Raw genomic sequence first — 21,392 nt, 5'->3', positions numbered from 1 at the left:
ACCACCACCAACAACAACAACAAAGAAGGGTATGTCTGCAAGAGAATACTTCAGGGGATATTTTTTAAAAGGAAAATAGGCTGATCTCGAAGTCTGGAATTTGAATCCAGATTTCATCACGAGTTGTTTCTGAAATCTTGGGCAAATCAGTTGACTTTTATGCACTGCGTTTTGTTTCTTCCTCTTTTTGAAAAATAAGTGGGTTTAATCAAGTGGGTGATTTCCAAACTTTTTTTCTTCAGTTGTGAGCAACAGTTTGTGAAAGTCCAATACAGAAAACATACAGACATTCTGGCAGAAGTGGGGTAAATAGTTTTCAGTTCTATGAACTCCACCACTCCTGTACTCCCAAACCCTTGGGCCACCTCTACCACACCTGTAGGGTGATGATATTCTCAGCAGAGAAAGGTTCTAACTCAGAACTAACCCTTCAGTACATCTCGTCCGCACGGCAGAGCCTGGAAAGCTACCCGTGACGTATTCAATATGCCAAACACAGTAACAACAAGTCTCATGATGGAGACGTTACTAGGCCTGCTCGAGCAAATCGATGAACAATGGGAGGACCGTGACCGTGACCGTGCATGAGAAGTGAGCTGAAGTCAATAAACTAGGATACCCTTATATTACTCAAGTGATAGTTTGCACATAGCCTTACTTCTACCAACTGGCTACAAATCTTCCCTGAGGCAAAATCAAATAAGACTTATTTTTCTGTTAACTAGATAACCATCCCATACTCAAAAGTAGGTGTAAATGGAATCCTGGAGAGAAATGCAAATCAAAATGAAAATGAAGTCTCATCTCATGCCTGTAAGAATGGTATGTATCAAGAAGTCTTGAAATAGCCAGTGTTGAGGGGTTGTGATGAGAAAGGAACCCTCATCCACTGTGGGCGGGAATGTCATCTAGCTTAGGCTTTATGGAAATCAATGTGGAGATCTACCAAAAAAGTCAAAATAGAACTACCAGCCATTTCCGAGAAATCACTGCTTGGAATTTACTCCCCAAACACAAAAATATCCATTTGAAGGATATATTATGCACTGAGTATATCACTGCACTTAATATAATAATGGAAACAACCCCAATGACCAACTATACATGATGGAATACTATGCAGTTGTAAGAAAGAACAAAAATCGTACAAGTTTCAGCAAACATGGATGGAACTAGAGGATATCATGGTGAGTGAAGTCAGTTGGGAGAAAAGAGATCGATACAGGACAGTCTCTCATATGTGGGATTCAAAGATGCACAGCAAGGGAGCAATGAAAGGCCAATGGCAACATAATGGGAGAACTGATGTACACAGCTGAGTTGGAGGGGTGGTTCGAGAGGAAGGGAATGTTGGTTAATGTTGGGGTCCTTGGAAGAGGGAGGTGGGTACACTCATGATGGGTGTGGTATTAGAAATTGTGCATGAGCCAGGCTGTTTCACGCGGGGCACCCCAGAAGGGGGCAGGTGAGACTCACAGCTACTCAATATTTTGCCACTATCATTTTTTTCATTATTCCCTTTTCAGTTAAAACCATTATCCCCAAAGGCAATGGGTATTTACTACGTGCCAGATATACTGCTCATTATATCTGATCCCCACCACCATTCTACACTGATTTTTTTACCCCCGCCCCATCAGCAAGTAGGTAACTGAACCGGGAGTCCAACCGCCATGGACCTAATTACAACACTATGCTGACCACCAGGATGCCCTATTGCATTTTCATTTCCAGAAACCCGGAAGTCAAGCATTGTCCGTTTTCCTGCTTGGCTTATAAGAATGATAATGTTACAGGGTTAGTTTGTCCTCATGTGTGAGCTGTGAGGTCCTCCAAGACCCATGAGGTCCTATGAGAAAGGAACCCTCATCCCCAATGGACAAGCGCCCGGAACTCATCGTTAGCTTCAGCTTTTGCTTTCTTCCCATGAGTGAGATAATGGGCACTGTTAAGCTTGTTACCTGACTGGGTGATCCCCTGAATCAAGACTTCAACCAATTAGTCTGGGAAACCAGCCAACTCACCACCCTTGCCCCCAGAAGAAAAATCATTTCTGCCGGTGAGAATTCCTCACCGGCATGGGAAACATTCCCCTTTCCTCTGACACGGAGGGAAACTCTTCCAAGAGAAACATATGCCTTTCTTTAACACGTCATCAAGTTAAGAAGGAAGAAATGTCAGGACTGGAGTGATAGTACAGCAGGTAGGACACTTGCCTTGCGCATGGCTGACCTGGGTTCAATCCCCATTGGGTCCCTGAGCATTACTAGGAGTGATCCCTGAGTGCAGAGCCAGGGGTATGTCCTGAGTACTGCCAGGCATGACCCCAAAACCAAGATAAAAAACAAACACAAAAGGGAATAAATGAGGCCAGAGAGATAGTATAGGGGTAAAGCAATTGCCTTGCATGTGGCTGACACCAGTTTGACCTCTGGTGCTGCATATTGGTCCCCAAGCACTGACAGGAGTGGCCTCTGAGCATGGATTTTTGTACTGCATAGGGTCCCTTGAGCATCACTAGGTGTGGCCAAACCCCAACCCACATTCCCTAATAAAAAGACAGAAATGAAGGAGGCAAAAGGCAGGTAAAGAGAGAGAGAGAGAGAGAGAGAGAGAGAGAGAGAGAGAGAGAGAGAGACAGAGAGACAGAGAGAGACATAGAGAGAGACAGAGAGATATTTGACTCAAACTCTGAGTTAGTGAGAAGGGGAGACTTGGTTAAAGGGTGGAGGGAGAGATCTCACTGTCCCTAACTTCTGAAATTATCGCCATCCACATGAGTGTTGAAGGACTCCAAAACTTTGGAAGGTATTGATGTTTTACGAGTGACAATTTCTCTTCTAGATTATATAACATGGAGAAGGAGGAGATGAACTGACTCTGATAAAAGTTTGAATCTGGTCACCATTGCTTACCAAATGACTAGGAGCAAATTATTTGATCTCTTCAAGACTTGATTTCCCCAACTGCAGAATGGGATAATAATAATAATATTCAACCCACAGGGTGGCCACAAGGCATAAGAGAACTAACACATGTAGGAAAACAAGCACAGCAGCTGACTTGTTTCACTTGCTGAGAATTCCTTTACTTTTTAAAAATTTTGTTTTGAGGGTGGGCTGGAGCGATAGCACAGCGGTAGGGCGTTTGCCTTGCATGCAGCCAACATGGCCGACCCGAGTTCGATTCCTCCGCCCCCTTGGAGAGCCCGGCAAGCTACCGAGAGTATCTCGCCCACACGGCAAAGCCTGGCAAGCTCCCCGTGACGTATTCGATATGCCAAACACAGTAACAAGTGTCACAATGAAGACATTACTGGGCCTGCTCGAGTAAATCGATGAACAACGGGAGGACCATGACCATGACCATGACCGTTTTGAGGGCCCACTTGGAGGTATTAAGGGCTTACTATTGTCTCTGTGCCCAGGGATCACTTCTAACATTGCCTGGGGGTCCAAATGGGATGCAGAACTTGGGTCTGCTGTGTGCAAGGCAAGCACCCTAGCCACTGGACTATCTCTCCCATGTTGAAAGAACCATTTTAAGAATCCCTCCAGCAAGCTTCTACTCGTTGGCCAGAATTGGGTCACATTACCACTTTACCCACCCACTCAATATTAGGAGTCTGATGGTCCCAGTGTTTATCCCAGTGTCGCCTGTGGCCCCACTGTCCTGCTCTTTATGCTTTGCAGCATTCTCAGAGGGGTGAGGGAGGTCCCTGCCTCCTCAGACAAGAATGGCAACTGAAGTGCATCATTTCTGCCTGCAACATTCATCCCTGTCTCAGAAACACCACCAGCGCTATAGACAAACACTCCAGGTGTGCAGCTGCCAAGAACAGGCAGAGAAAATTGATTTCAAGATCCCAGCATCTGTCTCTCCCAACAGTGAGTTGTCTAACTGAGCCGATGATTCAGCTGATTATGTGCCCACACATCTGTCTTTTCCACTCGAGGAACATACCTGGGAATCCTCCCTGTACCCCAGATAACAAACACCCCTTATACCGTGTTCTGGATTGAAGGGCAGTTGATTTGAACATTTTTAGCTCATTGCAATGCCTTTCTGTGTTGCAGTCACAGATTATGCGGTTGACAGATTTTTTTCCTAAAAAAAGAAGGACCAGGGCTGGAGCGATAGCACAGCGGGTAGGGTATTTGCCTTGCAAGCGGCCAACCCGGGTTTGATTCCCAGCATCCCATATGGTCCCCTGAGCACCGCCAGGAGTAATTCCTGAGTGCAGAGCCAGGAGTAACCCCTGTGCATCTCTGGGTGTGGCCCAAAAAGAAAAAAAAAGAAAGAAGGAACAATGTGAGTGGTCTAATTTTGGAGAAATAATCCCCCAAATAATGACATTTCATTTGGGGGGGGGGGTTCACAAAATGTTCCTCAGTTACTAGGGGCAAGTTTATTTTATTATTTATTTTAGCTTTCTCACCCTGAAGCATAATTTATTTCTGCATGTGTAACTGAATAGATTTTTTTTCTTTATAAATGTATTCCTGGATTTTGGCCACTATTAGAGATAACTTGTTGAACAGATGTCATGGGACACGTGTGCCCGTTGCCAGGGGCACCTCAGTCAACTCCCAGCAAGTCTTCACCCACTGGCCAAAGGGTCCAAATCAACTGGAAAGTGCTGTGTTTAGTACCAAGGGTGCTCATGGATCTACTGCCTCAGTTTAGAGATAACAGTTTTTTCCCCTCCAGGGGTCAAGTCAGACCTTCTCTCTGATATCATAAGCTCCCAGGCCAATGGCAGGAGTTCAACACCCTGGGAGTGCTCTCAAAGATCAGCCAAGAAGTCTCCAGAATCTGGCAGGCTGAATTATGGCTCACTGAGTAAGATGTTCATCACCCTCTTCTTCGAAATAAATTCCCTGCATTTCCTCAGAGAGTCATGACCTCAGAGCCAGAAGTGATTTGGGAGGGTATGTATTTCACTGTTTGGGGGCGTTATCTGTGGAGTGGGGCTAATCAGTCTGTGCAGGGAGACTGATGAAGAGGTTCTGTTGGCATGATGTCCCTACATACCTGACAGGAGGGCCAGTGATGTTGGAACAGACTGTTTGGGGCCAAAATTCTAGAAGGAAGGCGGAGGGGAAGGTTTTCCCTTAACTCTTGGACTGAACTCTTATTCTGAGCCCAGTTCCTGGAGAGTCTAGGAAAGAAAGGGGTTATTATGGATGGGATACTTTTTGCATGTCGTACCTTAAGCCGAGTCCCAATGAAATCTATCCACACTCTGCCCAGACCCCTGCCCCAGCCACAAGTTCTGTGAGGAGAACACATGGTAAGGCACTGGAAGGCCATTCAAAGCATCATGCAACAGGACACACACGTTACTTAGACTCAAGGAAACTCTGCTTGGCATTCTGAGAAGAGTTGGGTCTTACGGTTCTTGGCATAGGGGCACTGGGAAAGTCTGGAGAGTGGACCAGGACTCACGTGTGGGTGAGTCTCTGACAGCTTGGACCACAAGGAGACCTGACTCAAGAGGGTAAATATGAGGGCCCAGAGGGCCGAGGGCCAGCAGCTGGACAAGAGGAGGTGGCCTCTAAGGAGATGCCAGGTGCACTGAGTTCATCCCTCTCCCTTCCCTGAATCTCGGGAGCTTCATTCATTTCTGTTACAGTGCCTTAATGCTCAGTTTGGAGAGCACCTCCACAGTTTCTCTCAGTCAGAGGCAGGTTCTGCTGATTGCAATGGAATCCCCATAACTGTGACAGGGTCCCTTTACAAGCTAATGAATTGCAAAACAGACAGCACCCGAGGAACAAATTTGGCTGCTGGGAGCTGGAGCCCAGAAGTTACCAGTCCATCACTGTCCTGCCATTTGAACACGGCCAAGCGCAGAGGTACGCCAGGGGTCGCGGGGGGTGTAACAGTGTCAGTGGTGAAGGTGTTCCACTTTGCTGCAGGTGGAAAGCGCAGATGGTTAGCTGTCACGATACTTATCACTGTCAAAAATCATTCCTCCTTTTCCTGTCTCACTATGACCTGTGCCAGCAGAACGAGGGCTCTGAGGTGAGGACAGCTGGGAATCTGCACCATTCAGACCCCAGTGAGCTGGGTGTCCACGTGTAAGCTGAGACCCTTCACCTGCCTAGGAATGAAACCCAGTATCTAATGGAAAGACAGCTGAATTCTCATGCTTGCGGCTAAGTATAGCAGGTGAGGTGGTGGGAGGGGTGATCCAAGAAACACACTCTGATGACGATATGGCTGGATGATGGCTACGACAGACCCTCATTCTCCAAGTGCTCCACGATCCATAGTCCCCAGTGCATTTTATTGAGGGGTGCAGGGATAAAGAGGAATTTATCACCTACTTCTGGGACCTGCTAGATTGGCAGATTGCAAGGATCACTGAAATGACACCGAAGAGCCAGTAAGAGTTCCTCTCAAACAATTCATGTGCCCGGTCTCAGCCACTTCTGGCGACTGGTCAGACTGTTCAGGGCTCTGTGGGCCAGAAGCCGAGTTACGGAAGAACAAGGAGTCCTGAAGGTCCTTTATCCTCAGAGCCCATGTCTGGAGGCCGACTGCAGGTGTTTTTCTCTGCAAGCAGTCTGAGGCTTTGGGCACTGACAGGTGCACAGGAGGGACTGGCGTTTCTTTCCACCCACACTCCCTTCCCCCTCAAACACCGTTGCTACTCCTTCTCTGATAGAACACAACCCCAGCTAGTAGATGAGGATGGACATAGAGTCATATGTGAATATGGCTCCGGGTCAGTTACAGGGTTGGAGCAACAAAGGAAGTTAGCACACAAAAGGACAGGGAACCACAGCAAGAGCGGACAGAACAGCAGGCACAAGCAGAGAGCACAGGGCCTGGGATCTCCCTACACGTCCTCCTCTCTTTCCGTCCCACTACTCCCATCAAAGGGCCTTGGAGCCTGCCACCGGACTTCAGTCATCTGGGATAGCCTCTATTGTTATTGTGGAGGGTGTGTGTGTGTGTGTGTGTGTGTGTGTGTGTGTGTGTGTATATGTGTGAGAAAGAGAGAGAGACAGACAGACAGACAGATACAGAGAGACAGAGAGAGAGAAAGACAGAGATAGAGACAGAGACAGAGAAAGAAAGAGACAGATAGGGAGAGGGAGAGAGAGAGAGAGAAAGACAGAGATAGAGACAGAGACAGAGAAAGAAAGAGACAGATAGGGAGAGGGAGAGGGAGAGGGAGGGAGAGAGAGAGAGAGAGAGAGAGAGAGAGAGAGAGAGAGAGAGAGAGAGAGAGAGAAGAGACCTGGGATTAACCCAGGGCCTCACACAGGCATGTGCTCTGTGGAATAGGTTCTTTTCCTGGCAACCAGGCAATCCTTAATTAAGACAAAAGACTTAATGCAACTAATCACGGTACTAGCTAGGTTTATTCATCTCTTTCTTCATTCAACTGATAATTACTTTAATGTACCCACGTGGTAGATATCATTCTGAAGATACAATGATAAAGAAAAATCTGGGGATTCACAGTTACTTCAAGTATGGAATGGCTTGAAGGACCCAGACCCGAAAGGAGGCAGTGTGATGGCTGTCATCACTACCATGAAGGAAAGCCATTGGGCCAGACATCAGATTTCCTTTGTTAACCCCAGACGGCAGAAGAGAATCTATGGGCAGAGATACAAAGGCGATAGATTGAACCCAAGGAGGAAAGTTTCCAAAGGGTTGGGCACTCTGCAGATGATATAGCCTGTCCACCCGTAGATACATGTTGTCACTGTCACTGTCCTCCTGTTGTTCATCGATTTGCTCGAGTGGGCCCAGTAACATTGTGAGACTTGTTACTGTGTTTGGCATATCGAATACATCACGGGTAGCTTGCCAGGCTTTGTTGTGCAAGTGAGATACTCTCGGTAGCTTGCCGGGCTCTCCGAGAGGGGCGGAGGAATCAAACTCGGGTTGGCCATGTTGACTGCGTGCAAGGCAAACGCCCTACCCGCTGTGCTATCGCTCCAGCCCAGATATATGTTAAATGTAGTTAAATGTTCTCCTACTAAGGGCTGAACGGACAGTTCTGGGAACTGTGTAGGGTAAATTCAAGCATGAGAAGCAAGCATTAGAGGGGATAACCTCTAAGGTTCTGCCCCAAGGACCTTGGGCCTTCAGGGTCTCCATGATCCAAGGCAAATGATTTCATTTCTCTGTTTTTACATCCGTGAAAAAATAGTATAAAAACCTTTTTCTTTTTTTTTTTTTTCTGGTTTTGCTGTTGTGAGAAATAATTTATGCAGCTCTAAGTAACTGCCTGGCAGACAGAGAAGAAACTCAGTACATGAACGTTTTCTAGATTTTTCTCTGTTACAGGTGAAGCTTCACTTTTCCCATGAAATGTGGTTTTCTCACACTCTGCTGCCATTTCGGCGATTTTTATTTGCTTTTAGCTGCGATAGCTCATGGTGATGATTGAGCTTGTCTTATTCTCCTGCTTAGCAGAGAACTGAGCACAAAGAAGGGCCTTGAGACACACTGGCGAGAGTGATTGAGTACCGAGCATTAGCTAACAGCTGCCACGCCAAGACGTGCGCGAGAATGCATCTCTTCTTGACCCTTCCGACTCCAACACTGCGTCATGAGAGGCCCAAAGGCTCACACAGAATTCCAAGACACCAACACACACACACACACACACACACACACACACACACATGCCAGCACACACAGGCTGCACCTTGGCGAGTGCATACGCGCCAACACGCCAAACACCCGGCACTTCCCTCTGCCCATAGTCACGAAGATGGAAGAGTCTTCGTGTGCGGCTTTGTGTGCAGTGAGTCACAGAGGCAGCCGGGACACAGGGCAGGACTGAGCATCCCGGGGGGATCTTTATTTATAGCCCGGGTGGCTAGAGAGGGGCTGAAGTCATCCCCGAGGAGCTGCAATGATGGCCATTCCCACCGGCACGGTGGCAGAGGCGCCTGTTGCCGCTGCAGCCCAGAGAAGCGTCATGTCACTTTAGGGCTGGGGGCACTCGGGAGGAGTCCAGTGGCTGTGCACGCGTCAGCTGGTCCGGTCCCCCTCTCGCAAGACGCTCTTTAGGCTAATCTGAGCAAACGCTCCCAGCAGCAAACAAACAGAAAGCTCCCTGGGACTGCATGGGCCACAGCTCGGGAAGACGTCGATTAGATGAAAGGAGATACGTTCTAATTTGCTGGTCCCGCTGCTGTCAACAACGTGCCTGCCGTAATGAGCAGGGCAAGTGGCCAAGTGTGGGTGGGGGCTGTAAAGCACAGCAGAGTCGGGTGGTGCAGACCCCCAGTCTCTGCTACGGTTGAGTCTGAGCCCCCAACACACTGCCTGACACAGAGGCAGCACCTGGTGCCAGCCGACCCCCCCGGCATGCACGGTCAGCTGTTCCAGAGGGTGAAGACCCTGCTCAGCACCCTCTACCCCACTCAGTTTATGCAGGAGAGGAACGGACATCGGCTCAGGAGTCTCTAAGGCTGACTGTCCCTCTCGAGGGCCTTGGGCAGGTCACCAGAACTCTCTAGGCCTGCATTTGACCAGTGATGGCGTGGACCCTCTGGGACACCCACTCTGTCTTGGGGGTCCCGGTCAGAATGAGAAGGGTGCTGCTCTTTTTCTTAACTGTCACAGGTGTCTCCTGGGAGGGTCGGGGTTTGAAGTCCTCAGCCAATACCACCTGAGTTGCATCCAGGGAGGACTGAACCTGGTAGGACACGGGAACCCCCAAGTCTGTCTGTAATAGCGCTTCCTGTGTGACTCTGGGCCTGGCTTGGAGCGAGGGATCCCTGGCCTGTTGGCAGTCCTGTGGAAGGGACATGACAGTCCAGGGCAGACACTGGATGCTGCCCTCCCAGGCTCTTCCTCTTGGCCTGTAGCCCTCCCCTTGGCTCTGGTCCTGAACATGGCTTAGGCAACACCTTCTGCTCATCTTTGAACTCTATTGATTTGGTGGTGGCAGGGGTTGGGGGTTCTGGGCCTTCCCGGATCTGGTCAGGGTTCTGGGCCTGGCCTCGCTGTGTCTGGTCAGGGTGCTGAGCCTGGCCTGGCCGTCGGTTCTATTTGACAGTTTTCACCTGTGATCTCTAGTGCAGAGAGGACCCAGTTGAGTGATCTGGACTTAAATTCTTTAGTAGGAGACCAAGCATCAGAGCCAGCACTTGATTCTTTGAGCCACTCCTGAGAAGGCTGGTGCAGGGAAGGTGTTGGGGGACGTGGGGTCAGAGGGGAAGAGAGAGACGGGGAGGACCAGGAAATAGAGGTCTGCCCCTTTAAGGCATGGCTCACACCCTTATGAGAATGGTCACTCCTGGGACCTTTGAGATAATACAAGTGGGTTGGGTACAGTCACGGGTTCAATCCCTGGCACTCCATATGGACTCCTGAGTCCCATCAGGCGTGATCCCCGAGCACAGAATTAGGAGTAAGTGTGGCTTATATCTAAGTTACACGTGGCCCTCAAACAAACCACAAAACAATGCAAAAACCAAAAAAAGTTAGTCCATTCAGACAGCACTTCCTGAACTGAGAGAATACAACAGACACTGCAAGTCCCGGCACTGGGAGAGGGACATCAGCGCCAGAGTGAAGGCACTTGCCTTGCATGAGACCAACCAGGACGAGGATCTAAGGGTGACTGTTGAGTAGCTGGACACCGACATGGCAGCAGGGGTGGACATTGTAGAGCACCTGTAGACCCCCGTGTGACATTGCACTCCGGGGTGGCCGTGTGGGTGGGGCCCCTGAGTGTCCTTCTGAAGTCTGGCCCCTTCTGAGGCCATCCCCTCCGCCCGGTCCCTGCAGCTCAGCGGCGGTGGCGAGGGCCCCGGGACCAGGAGCAAACGTTTTTCCCCGACTGTGCCCCCGGCCTGCGTCTGGAGGGAGGCAAGGCCGAGAGGGTGACAAGGGGCCAGGCAACAAGCTGTGATTGATGGCCGAAGCTCCCATGCCAGCAGCCATATCACCAGGCCCCTTGGGAAGGAGTCTGCAGTGGACGAGCTGCCCTTCTGAATTCCAAGCTGAATCTGGGTCCTGGCCTCTTCCGACAGACCCACTTCAGAGAAGACAACCTGGAAGGCACCTTCCAGAAGAGGATCAGGCTGGGAAGGGGCCCTCCTCTGGGCCAAGCGTGTATCTGAGGCCAGGCACTGGCCCCCAGCAGTGGCGGAGGGGCTCTTAACAATGAGCTGTGAGCTGGACACACACGTGATCCAGAGGAAGGGACCTGGTGTCCCAGTCTAATCTTACCAACCTTGCACACACCGAGGCTTGGGCCACTCTGCCACAGTCCAGTTCTTTCTCTCCCTCCCAGTGTCCCAGTGAACAGGGGGCCGAGATCACAGAATCCTGGAGGCCGCTCATGGCCTCCCCTTTCAGACACCCTCCATTCTCCCTGCCCTTCTTTTTATCAGGCTGGTATGGGCAGCAGTGGCCAAGGTACACCCTAAAGTAGCTCCACGATGAACATACCGTATTCTACTCCCAGTGATGACCATTCTATTCTCATTCGCTGGTTGAGGAGTTGTTATGTGATCCAACTCCTGGCTGGGTCCACAGGGATGACTCCTGAGGGCGCTGGAAGGCCTTATGGGGTGTGGGGGATTGAAGTCAGTTGGGCCACATGCAATGCAAGCGCCTTACCCTCTGCACTATTGCTCTGGACCCCAAACTTTTTTTTCTTTTTGGGTCACACCTGGTGATACTCAGGGGTTACTGCTAGCTCTGCACTCAGACATTACTCCGGGTGGTCCTTGGGTGACCCTAGGGGATGCTGTGTGCAAGGCAAATGTCCTACCTGCTGTACTATTGCTCTACCCCAACCCCCAAAATAACTATTTTTTTTTAAATCAGACTTGGGGACCTGAGTCTCCAAGGGGAAGTCTGTATTCCTGGTCTCTCCGTGACTCAGGCAGGTGGGTGGCCTGATTTCAGCCCGGTAAACAAGGGGACGTCTTCATGTTTGCCCCTAGGCCACCGAATTACAAAGTTTTCACAGTGCCTGTGTTCAGAGGTGTCGGAGGAGAGCTAACGTGAGGTTGATGCCGTGTGTCATGTGTGGTCCAGAGATGCCCTCGGAGGCAGCGGGGATGAGTCACCACCTGAGGCAGGTTTGGGGAAGAAATGTCAACAGAGCTGTGAATAACAGTGTGGGCTGGGACGAGCTGGCAGGATGGAAAGGGCAGGGAGTGGGGCAGGCTGCTGCCCTCGGAAGGAGCAGGGGGTGCTCACTGCCGCTGAGGCACAGGGCCAAGGGGACCGTCACTCTCCGTCATCCTGAAGGGAACCACGTAGGGCTGCGGAGGGCGAGAGGAGCTGATGGCCCCGGAAGCCCCTTGGTCATGGCCTGCCCTCTGCAGCTGGACAGTGTGAGGGAGGCAGGCCAACAGTCCCGGTCACTTCCAGGTGGCTGAGATCTGAGAGGGGATGTCAGGAGGTGCTCCTGTCCCCAGCGGAGAGGCTGTCAGCACAGACAGTGGTTCTGGAGACAGTTTCTGCCCTCAGGACCATGAGCAAGAGGTGAGGTGAGGGGCTGGCAGTTGTTTTCCTGGACTTTCTCATTAAGCACTTCCCAGTGACTCCTTTTGAGGGGGCTGGTGAGGGATTACCCGACCCCTCACCAACTGATGGCAGCCCCCCCCCCCCCCCGGCCCTCTCCTTGGCCTGTCAGTCAAGTGAAGCAGAAAACTCTCTGAGCACAGGTGTGGAAGCCCATGGATTCAGACTGCCCACGGGCATGTGTGCTAGTGAGCCTGTCCCAGGCTGGGCTGCTCAGAGGTGGATGTGGGCACAGGAGCTGGCGGCAGGGGTCCACCCGCGTGGGAGGGAGGAGGGGAAGTGGGATTGAGTGCTCTTGTATGCATGTATTCCAGGGGTGCGGGCAGCACCCAGAGATACGGGTCAATGGGGCTGGTGGCTCATTGCTGGGGTCCAAAGGTCAGGGCTGCTGAGGCTTCAGTGCTGGGGCCCACCAGAGCCCCCTGGGAGTGCTTCAGGACCACTAGCCCATGCCTGGTGGGGCTTGGGGGGCATCCAGCGACACCTGGAGATGCTGGGGTGAGCTCTATGGTACCAGGTCGACAAGCAGGACTCCCTGCATGCACCCCTGTCCCCCGGACTATCTCTGGGGCCCCTTAGGGCTCTTCTGACTATCACCCAGTCTTGATAGTTCAGGTTTTATGTACTGATGATCTTGGAAGCAAATGCTGACGGAGTTTGAAATCCACTAAATTTACTTTGCTTAGAATTCTCTGGCATACTCCATTATGATACCTTTTCTGAAAAAATTTTTCTTTCACTCCCTCCCTCATCTGTTTGGAATTTTTAGCATCTTCGACTTCCATGGCATTTTCCTTCCCCTCCCCGATATAGCTCTGCTTACAGGAGCTTGTGTGCATTTCAGCCGCCCTTACAGGAAGGAGGCTCTGTGTGAGTGGGAGCGAAGTCTTTTGAAATCTTCCATTCTGCGGGATGGATCAAGAGATGGATGGACAGACGGATAAATTTATAGATTTCAGCAAAAAAAAAATCCGGTGGATACTAATAATCAAAGGCAGACAGCCTGCCAGCAGTTACACTGCTTAATGCAGGGCTAGGTGCACGACTGGGAATCAGATTGATGGCGGCCCCACCCCTCGGCAGCAGATGGTTTTCTTTCTCTGCTGAAGTAAAGTAAGATCAGGCACGAGGTTGCCCCTTTAAATCATTGGGCTGGGACCGGGGAGACAGATCATGGTCTAGAGCACACACTTGCATGCAAGAGGGGTGGGTTTGATTCCCAGAACCACCTGGCCCCCCAAGAGCACCACAGAGGATGACCCCCCCACCCCAAGCACCAAGCCCATGAGCAGACAACCAGACAGCCCAAACCAAAAATAAACCCGTCACTGGGCTGCAATGACAGGAACTCAGCCCCCACCTGCTGACCCGGTGAGCCCCCTGAGAGCATCCCTGGCCCCTGCGCGGCCAGCCTCACAGTCTGAAATGATTTCTACTTTGGTGTCTTTGGGCTTAGTCTCACTGCAACCCTTCTGCATCCTGGCTGACCTTAAACTTAAGAGAGGTAATACTCTGCAAATGAGTGCAATCTTCCTATGTCTGTCCCTCTCTTTCTGACTCATTTCACTTAACAAGATACTCTCCATGTTTGTGGAGTATAAAGTATAAAAGAATGAGAGACTAACACCCCAGGATAGTAGAGATAAGGACCAGGAAGGATTGCTCCACGGCTTGGAAGCCGGCCTCACATGCTGAGAGAAGGGACCACCAAGTAAAGGATGCTTGGAGAGCCCGCTCAGGATGGGAGATGCGTGCTGAAGGTAGACTATAGACCGAACATGATGGCCACTTCATACCTGTATTGCAAACCACAACACCCAAAAGGAAAGTGAAAACAAAAGGGAAAGCACCTGCCCAGGGGCGGGGGTGGGGGGGGGAGGACAGGAGGGAGGGATACTGGGGGTCATTGGTGGTGGAGAATGGGCACTGGTGGAGGGATGGGTACTTGATCATTGTATGACTGAAATGTAAGCACGAAAATTTGTAAGTGTGTAACTGTACCTCACGGTGATACATTAAAATAAAAAAATTAAATAAAATAAAAAAGAAAGGTAATACTCATGTCTGTTTCCTGAACCCCGGTGACTGGCTTCTAGCTTGGTAGTGGCATACCCTGCCCAGCCACCCGGTGACCATTGATCAGCTGACCGTGATGTCCCTGACACTGTGTAAAGTGCTTTCCCAGAATCGCCCTTCCATCTTCACAACAGTACCGGAAGCCAGGACCCAACCGTCCTCCCTTTGACTGACGAGGAGATGGGGCAGGAAGAAGTGCACTTGCCCTGAGCCTCGCTGGTCAAAAAGCGGCTGCACTGGTTTCCCTGGGGCCAGGCGAGTCCTGGAGTCGGGAGGAATGGAGTGAGTTAGGGCAAATAGTGCAGGGTACCGAGGGGTTCTGGGCACTCCCATATCTTCCGGGTTAATCACCAGTGGGCAGCAAGGTGCCCTGTGGCTGCTCTGAGAATCCTCCCGATCCTTCAGAAAAGCTTGGGAGGCGGAGACCCCTGAACTGTACTAATTGTGCAACTCTAACTACCGGGATGTTCTTCCTTACAAAACGGTGAAATTCCCTTCTGTGCTGCATCTTCCTGAGGCTGCTTGTTTGTGCTTCAGTCACTTAAAATAAGTCAGGTAGAGGTCTACCCTAAAGCTCTTAAAGGGGGAATGTGAGATAGTACAGCGGCTAGGGCGCTGGCCCTTACACGCAGCTGACCTGGGTTCGATCCCTGACACCACATCTGATCCCCTGAGTCCTCCCAGGAATGATCCCGGGGTGCAGGGCCAGGAGTAAGCCCTGAGCACCGCCAGTTGTGACACCAAAACCAAAACAGCCACGATAACACCCCCCACACATACACTGAAGAATTCGATCGACGGAACCACTTCTGACAATCGCAACATTATTATATCACAGCAACATGTCTAAGCTGGTAGGAGTCAAGCTCATCACCCTTGGAAATGGAAACAGTACCAGGGTACACTATTTTTCAGCACTGTGTTATCGACTCCCTGTGGGAACTTCCCAGGACCATTTGTCAAAGCCTGCTCATCCTTCATGCCTCCCTCAACTTCTATTTATTCCAAGTAGTCTTCCCTTGCCCTTTCAAGTAGAATAATTTTTTTCTCTCCCACATCCTGACCACTTTGTAACTTGCTTATAACAAGCTGATCAAAGCCTGCTTTATACTATGCATTGATTTATCTGCATCCCACTTGTTATTAACCACATGCCAAACTAAACCCTTTAATGCCTGCCTCAATTTTACCTTACTCATTCTTTGCAGTGACCCAATAAATGAAGTATTCATAATTCACCACTTATAGATGAGGAAACGGAGCTCAGGAGGTGTAAGTTTTCTAAGATTACCTTGTAGTTGGTGCCAGAACTTAGCCCACAAGTACTTGGAGGCTAGAGACCATGAGTACTTATTTCCCTGTTTCTCCTGTTGTTTTATATGTAGTAAATGTTACTCTTCCCATGTTATTTATCAACACAGTCCCAGTAAAGCCCCACACTACAGTAAGAATATCAAAAGCCTTTTGAGTCAGAGATTGCATTCAGGAAGATTTTCTGGGCGTTGGACTGAGGTGAAGTACTTGGTAGGCTAAGCAAGGGAACAACAAGGAACTCCTGGACTTCTCTGTCGCAGGAAATACTGAAAACACCAGGCCTGGTCTGTCCCTGGTTTCAGTCTTGGGTGGAATTAAGAGTAGAAAATTTTTTTTATTGGCTTGGCAGTTGGTATGTTTATTTATTTATCTTAGAGATAGCTACTTTGACGGGGGTGTCAATGTGGCTAGCAAGCCCGATGATGGCAGAAGCTGGGTATATACTCCAGCTGTGTCTGGAAAAAGAGGAATAATGAACTTGTTGCTCTGGAAAAAGAGAAGGAGAAACAAAAGAAGGAGGTGAAGGAAGACAGAACCGGCAAGACTTGTGAACCAATCAGGTTGGCTGTGCTTGAGCTAACCATTCCCTAGAACTGTCTGATCCTCAAAAGCATATCAGGAAGTTGGTGCAAGCAGACTTCTCATGGAAAATGGGAAGGGGTCAGTGCCTTGGGCTGTGGGGGTGCATGGGCGACAGTGATGCATTGAGTGGGGGTACATTGTTGGCCGTATGATCAGACTTTCAATGCTGGAAAAGAACAAAGATCTTTAAAAACTTTGCTATGCTATGTAATTGAGGGGGTGAGGTGGTATCACTGAGAGCTCAGGAGTTTTTTTGGGGGGGGGGTGGAGCCATCTATTATTTGGTCTCATAACCCTCAGTGGTGATACTACTTTGAACTCAGTTGAAAAAAGGCCACACCGACCTTTCCTGAGGACTGACCCAATGCTGAGTGCTGTGATTGGCCAACACCATCGCAGGGCTGACAGGAATATGTGGAAAAGACATCCTGTGGGAACAGGTGATGCTCTGTCACTTGTTCCGTGGAGAAGCCCGTCTCTTCCTCCTCATGGTGCTCACTGGTTCTGAAGAGAGCTAATCCAGACTGTCCCCCTGAGAGGCCAAACTTTCATCTAGGACCTTTCTGTTCTTCACTTTCTTCCCCCACTGGGTGTCTACTTACAAAACTCATGAAGATTTTTCTGAGTGTTCTGAAGTTAGACTTGTCTCTGAGGCCTCAGAGGAAGTCCCTGCTTCAGTACTTCTCAGCGGTGCTCCTCATTCCCCCCTGGGGTACACACACACTGGGTGCACCTCTCTGTGATGACCGCTCTGTGCCCAGAAGTCCACATGTGAGAGAGGCTTGAGCGCAGGCTGTGGAATGGTCTTGCCCTTGTCCTTAGAGCCTGGCATACCTGTTCTTACTGCTCTGAGAAGCTTAAATGAGTTAGTGAATATAAAAAAGATTGTAAAAACTTACAATTTGCTTGTGTAGTAGATACCTCGTGGCATCCAGTTGTGTAGTTAATCCAATTTAGGGCATTAATGTTTGAGAGTCAGCTTCATTGCTTACCTCTCCTGGGGGTTACTTGTTTTATTTATTTATTTTTTTTGTATTTTTTATGTGGGCTTGGGGATGGGAATTTATGTTTCACAAAGGGAATTTAACCCATGGGGATTACAGAAGGCTGTGATCAGCATATTGAGAAGGGGATTTTTCAACAAAAAGGGGGTTTTCTTCATTGGCTTCAGGGAGGAAACAAAGTCTGCCAGCTTCAATTGTCACTGCGGAGACTACGATTATAGCATCTTTTCCAAGACTCTGGGAGAGCCCAGGGCACCTGTGACAAGCTATGTCTTAAAAGAATCTAGAACAAATGACCAAGTCACCTTGCAATGACAGACTTAGTGATCGGCGTGGGCTCCAAACCCGGCAAGTTATATTTTCCTTTGGGTTTCATGCAAAAACTTCTCCCTTTTCATTTTAAGTTGCATCTGCTTTGCACAAGTGATTTTTTCCCCCAGAGCACTATGAATGATTTATAACTTTCTGACACTGCATCCCACAAGATTACATAAGGAACAGAGAAAAACAAGTGATTGAGCCAAATTAAAAAAAAAAATTAAACATTTTCAGAAGAATAGATTTCATTTTGACTTTGGTCTGATATCAATTTTTTACTCACCGGAAGAGCTCCCTCCTTGCAAATTGCACCCAATTTCTGCGAGGATCCCCCTGAATTCCTCTCACTGTGGCCAATACACGATCATCAACTAAGTGTTTGGCCTTAGCAATGTCCAGGAATATCCAACTGTCCCCAGCCTTCGAGTGAACTTTGCAGTCAGATTGCAGTAACAGTCTCTTTAGTTAGGTTAATGATTGGACAGAAAGTCAATTGGAGGCCCCTAGGATATAAGTGATTTCTTTGAACAGAAGTTAAGAGAATCTGGGCACGTCCAGGGGTCTGGGATCTTCTCTCTCTATCTGCTGCTGGACAGAGACAGTGAGGAGCGGAGAGCTGAAATGTGACTTGCCCAGAGCAGCTGGCCTCGTGCAGCCTAGGTGCAGCATGGCCTGAGCGCATCTCCCGAGAACTCTCCAGGCACCAAGTGTTGTAGAGCTCAGAGCTAGAGCACTTGTCTTGCTTGTGTATGACCCTGGGTTTGATCCCAGCACTGGGAGACAGAAACAGAACTCCCCAACTTGGGCAGGAGGAATGAAGAACTCTCCTCATCCCACTCAAGTGGGTGAGAACACTGGACGTTAGTTTGCCAGTTCAGGGCAGTGGGGGTATATCTGAGGGAATTTATGCCGTCGACCTATTTAGTGAGCCAGGGTCCGTTCTGCAGAGGGTGGCAAGGGTTAGCGTACTGGGCTGTGGGCTCCCTAGAGCTCCCGGAAGGGGTCAGTTCATGAGGGTCAGCGCTGGTTTGGTGTCCAGGGCCCAGTTCTGTTTGAAGTTTGGGCTCTGGTGACAAGCCAGAGGTGAGACCAAGGTGAGGAGCTGAGGAGTGACAGAGGGCAAGAGGGTTGAAAATGAGTCATCGTGAAGTGTGGGCTGCAATGGAGCGGTGGGGACACCAGGTGGGACAGGACTAAACCAGCTCTGGGGAGCGGGATTTGAGCCATGGGAATTCAAGTTCTAAAGACGAGAACTGGAAAACATCCAGCGCCCTCAGGAGAGAAGCAATCCCTATGTCCAGTCTGCCCCTGCCTATGCAGAATTGGTTCTTCACCGGGAGAGCCGCGGGTGCCCACTTGCTTCCTGGCTACAGGTGTGAACTTGGGAGTCACCGACCCCGACCCGGCTTCCATGATAGCATCTGCCTTTTCACTAGCCCTGTGATTCTGGCCAAGTCACCCAACCCTTCGCAGCAATAGAATAAGCCCTATTTATCGACTAGCTGTAAGATTATTTATATAAAAGCACTGAGCACAGTGAACGGCACATAGTAAACATGCTTTTTAAAATGACAGTTTTTCTTTCTTTTTTTTTTTTAAGCTGTAATATTTGCACAGATAAAAGGGCCTGACACACAGTTTTGTCTCTTAGTCTCTTTGTGGCCTATAGCCACCTAGAGCTCTTCTTCTGGGTTTCTAGTGTACAAAAAGGGGCAGCTACTGTGAGATAGTGTAGGGGGAAGGGCTTCTTTGACGTGGCCTTGTTCATGTGTAAAGAGCATGGGGTGGAGCGAGAGTGCAGTGGGGACCTACCAGCAGTGATCCCTGAGCACAGGGCCAGGAGTAAGACCTGAGCACTGCCAGTTGTGGCCCCATTCTCCTGCCCCTGCCCTGGGATGACGTTTAAATGTTGGGAGAGGGAGTCTGAGAAGGGATAGGGGAGCTGCTTCTAACCATTTGATTTTCTTCAATGTGAGCATCTGCTTTGTAGGGAAGAATATATATATAAACAAGCAAAGACAGGGGTTCCTGGAGATGGCACAGTGGCTAGCATGCATGCTAGGCCTATGGTTTGATCCCTGGCACTACATGGTCCCCACATGGTCCCCTGTGGGAGAAAAAAAACATAGAATACATGAGACGAAGCCCGTACTTGCTTTGCAAGGCCTTCGTGTCAGGAAAAACAGGTAAAACCAGGGAAAGGCAGGCATGGATGGTAGGAGATGGGGAGATGGTTCTCTCGACAGAAATTATCTGAGTTCTTTCGGTCCAAAATAATGATCGGGGCCGGAGCGATAGTACAGCAGGTAGAGTGTCTGCCTTGCACACAGCTGACCTGGGTTCGATCCCCGGCATCCCATACGGTTCCCTGAGCATTATCAGGAGTGATTCCTGAGTGCAGAGCCGGGAGGAACCCCTGAGGCTCGCTGGGTGACTCAAAAAGTAAAAAAAAAAAATCACCCCCACAGGCCCTCACCAAGTTACCTTACCTTGCTTTGTGTTTTGAGGTACCAATAGAACGTGAAAGCACAAGCACAGACATCTGCTTTGTTTATCTGTTTTTTTTTTGGGGGGGGGTCATACCCAGAGATGTTCTGTGCTTACTCCTGGATCTGTGGTCAGGGATCACTCCTGGTTCTGTGCTCAGGGATTATTCCTGGCAACCATGCAAAGTGCTGCATGAAAGCAGCCTTACTTTATTATTATTATTATTATTATTATTATTATTATTATTTTATCTCTCATCCCCTCCTATAAAAAATCATAGTTTGAGACTACAATTACAACCGTGTTAAAGTTTAGGACCTTTACAAAGTTACTTCACACCTCCAAAGTGTCCATGACCCTCCCCCACTGTCCTGTTTTTTCACTTTTGGTCTGATCTCAGCACTCTAGCCGCCCCCCCCCCCACGCCCCCACCCGCAATCTTCTGTTTGTTAATCAGTTTTGCAATCCAAGGCTAAGGGTTTGTTATTATTCGATACTGTCTATTGCCTTGTTTTGAAATCTCTCTATTCCACAGATGAGTGAGATTAACTGGCATTTGTTCCTCTGCCTTTAACTTATTCTGTTTCATACAACACCCCTCCGGTTCCAGTTACATTGCAGTGAACTGCGTAATTTCACCCTTTTTTTTTTAACCGTTGCAGAGTATTCCATTGTGTATACCGCTACTCTTTTCTCCTCTTATCTGTGGCTGGAGAAGGGGGTTTCCTCCACATCTGGGCTATTGTTCATCCCCGGTGTTGCAGTGACTACAGAGGAAGCGCATCTAACTAGATTTGAGTTCAGCGAGCATGCTGACTGACTGATGGAACTTTAAAACCGGAAGTAGTTTCACTGTTGCCACTGGACTAATTCCTGGTTTAGCCATGGGGAAGGATCCCAGGGCCTTCCCAGAAAGGGCCACAGGGGGATGTTCTGCATCACTGCCAACTGCGTGCATTTTGCTTTACATTTTAGCTTCTACCAAGAATGCAGTTGTGCAATGTGCTTGTGTTGGTTCAGAAATGGGCTCTTACAAAAAGGTACCAGCTTTCCTTCGCAAGACAGAGTCCGAAGTATGTCCATGTA

At 49.4% G+C, this 21,392-nt stretch overlaps 1 protein-coding gene across 1 annotated transcript in view; it reads right to left on the bottom strand.

Moving 5' to 3' along the window:
* Positions 1-18,205, bottom strand: part of ADRA1B (adrenoceptor alpha 1B) — a 96,898-nt gene extending 78,693 nt beyond the window's left edge. The window contains exon 1 of the mRNA XM_056133086.1: positions 18,103-18,205. The gene's annotated coding sequence lies outside the window, so the exon portion shown is untranslated. The remainder of the gene's footprint in view (positions 1-18,102) is intronic.
* Between the last annotated feature and the right edge of the window lie 3,187 nt (positions 18,206-21,392).

The sequence above is a fragment of the Sorex fumeus genome, unplaced genomic scaffold (assembly GCF_029834395.1).
Source record: "Sorex fumeus unplaced genomic scaffold, SorFum_2.1 ptg000097l, whole genome shotgun sequence".
Taxonomy (NCBI): Eukaryota; Metazoa; Chordata; class Mammalia; order Eulipotyphla; family Soricidae; genus Sorex; species Sorex fumeus.
The sequence above is the reverse complement of the archived record's forward strand: the minus strand, read 5'-3'. Positions and strand labels throughout refer to the sequence as shown.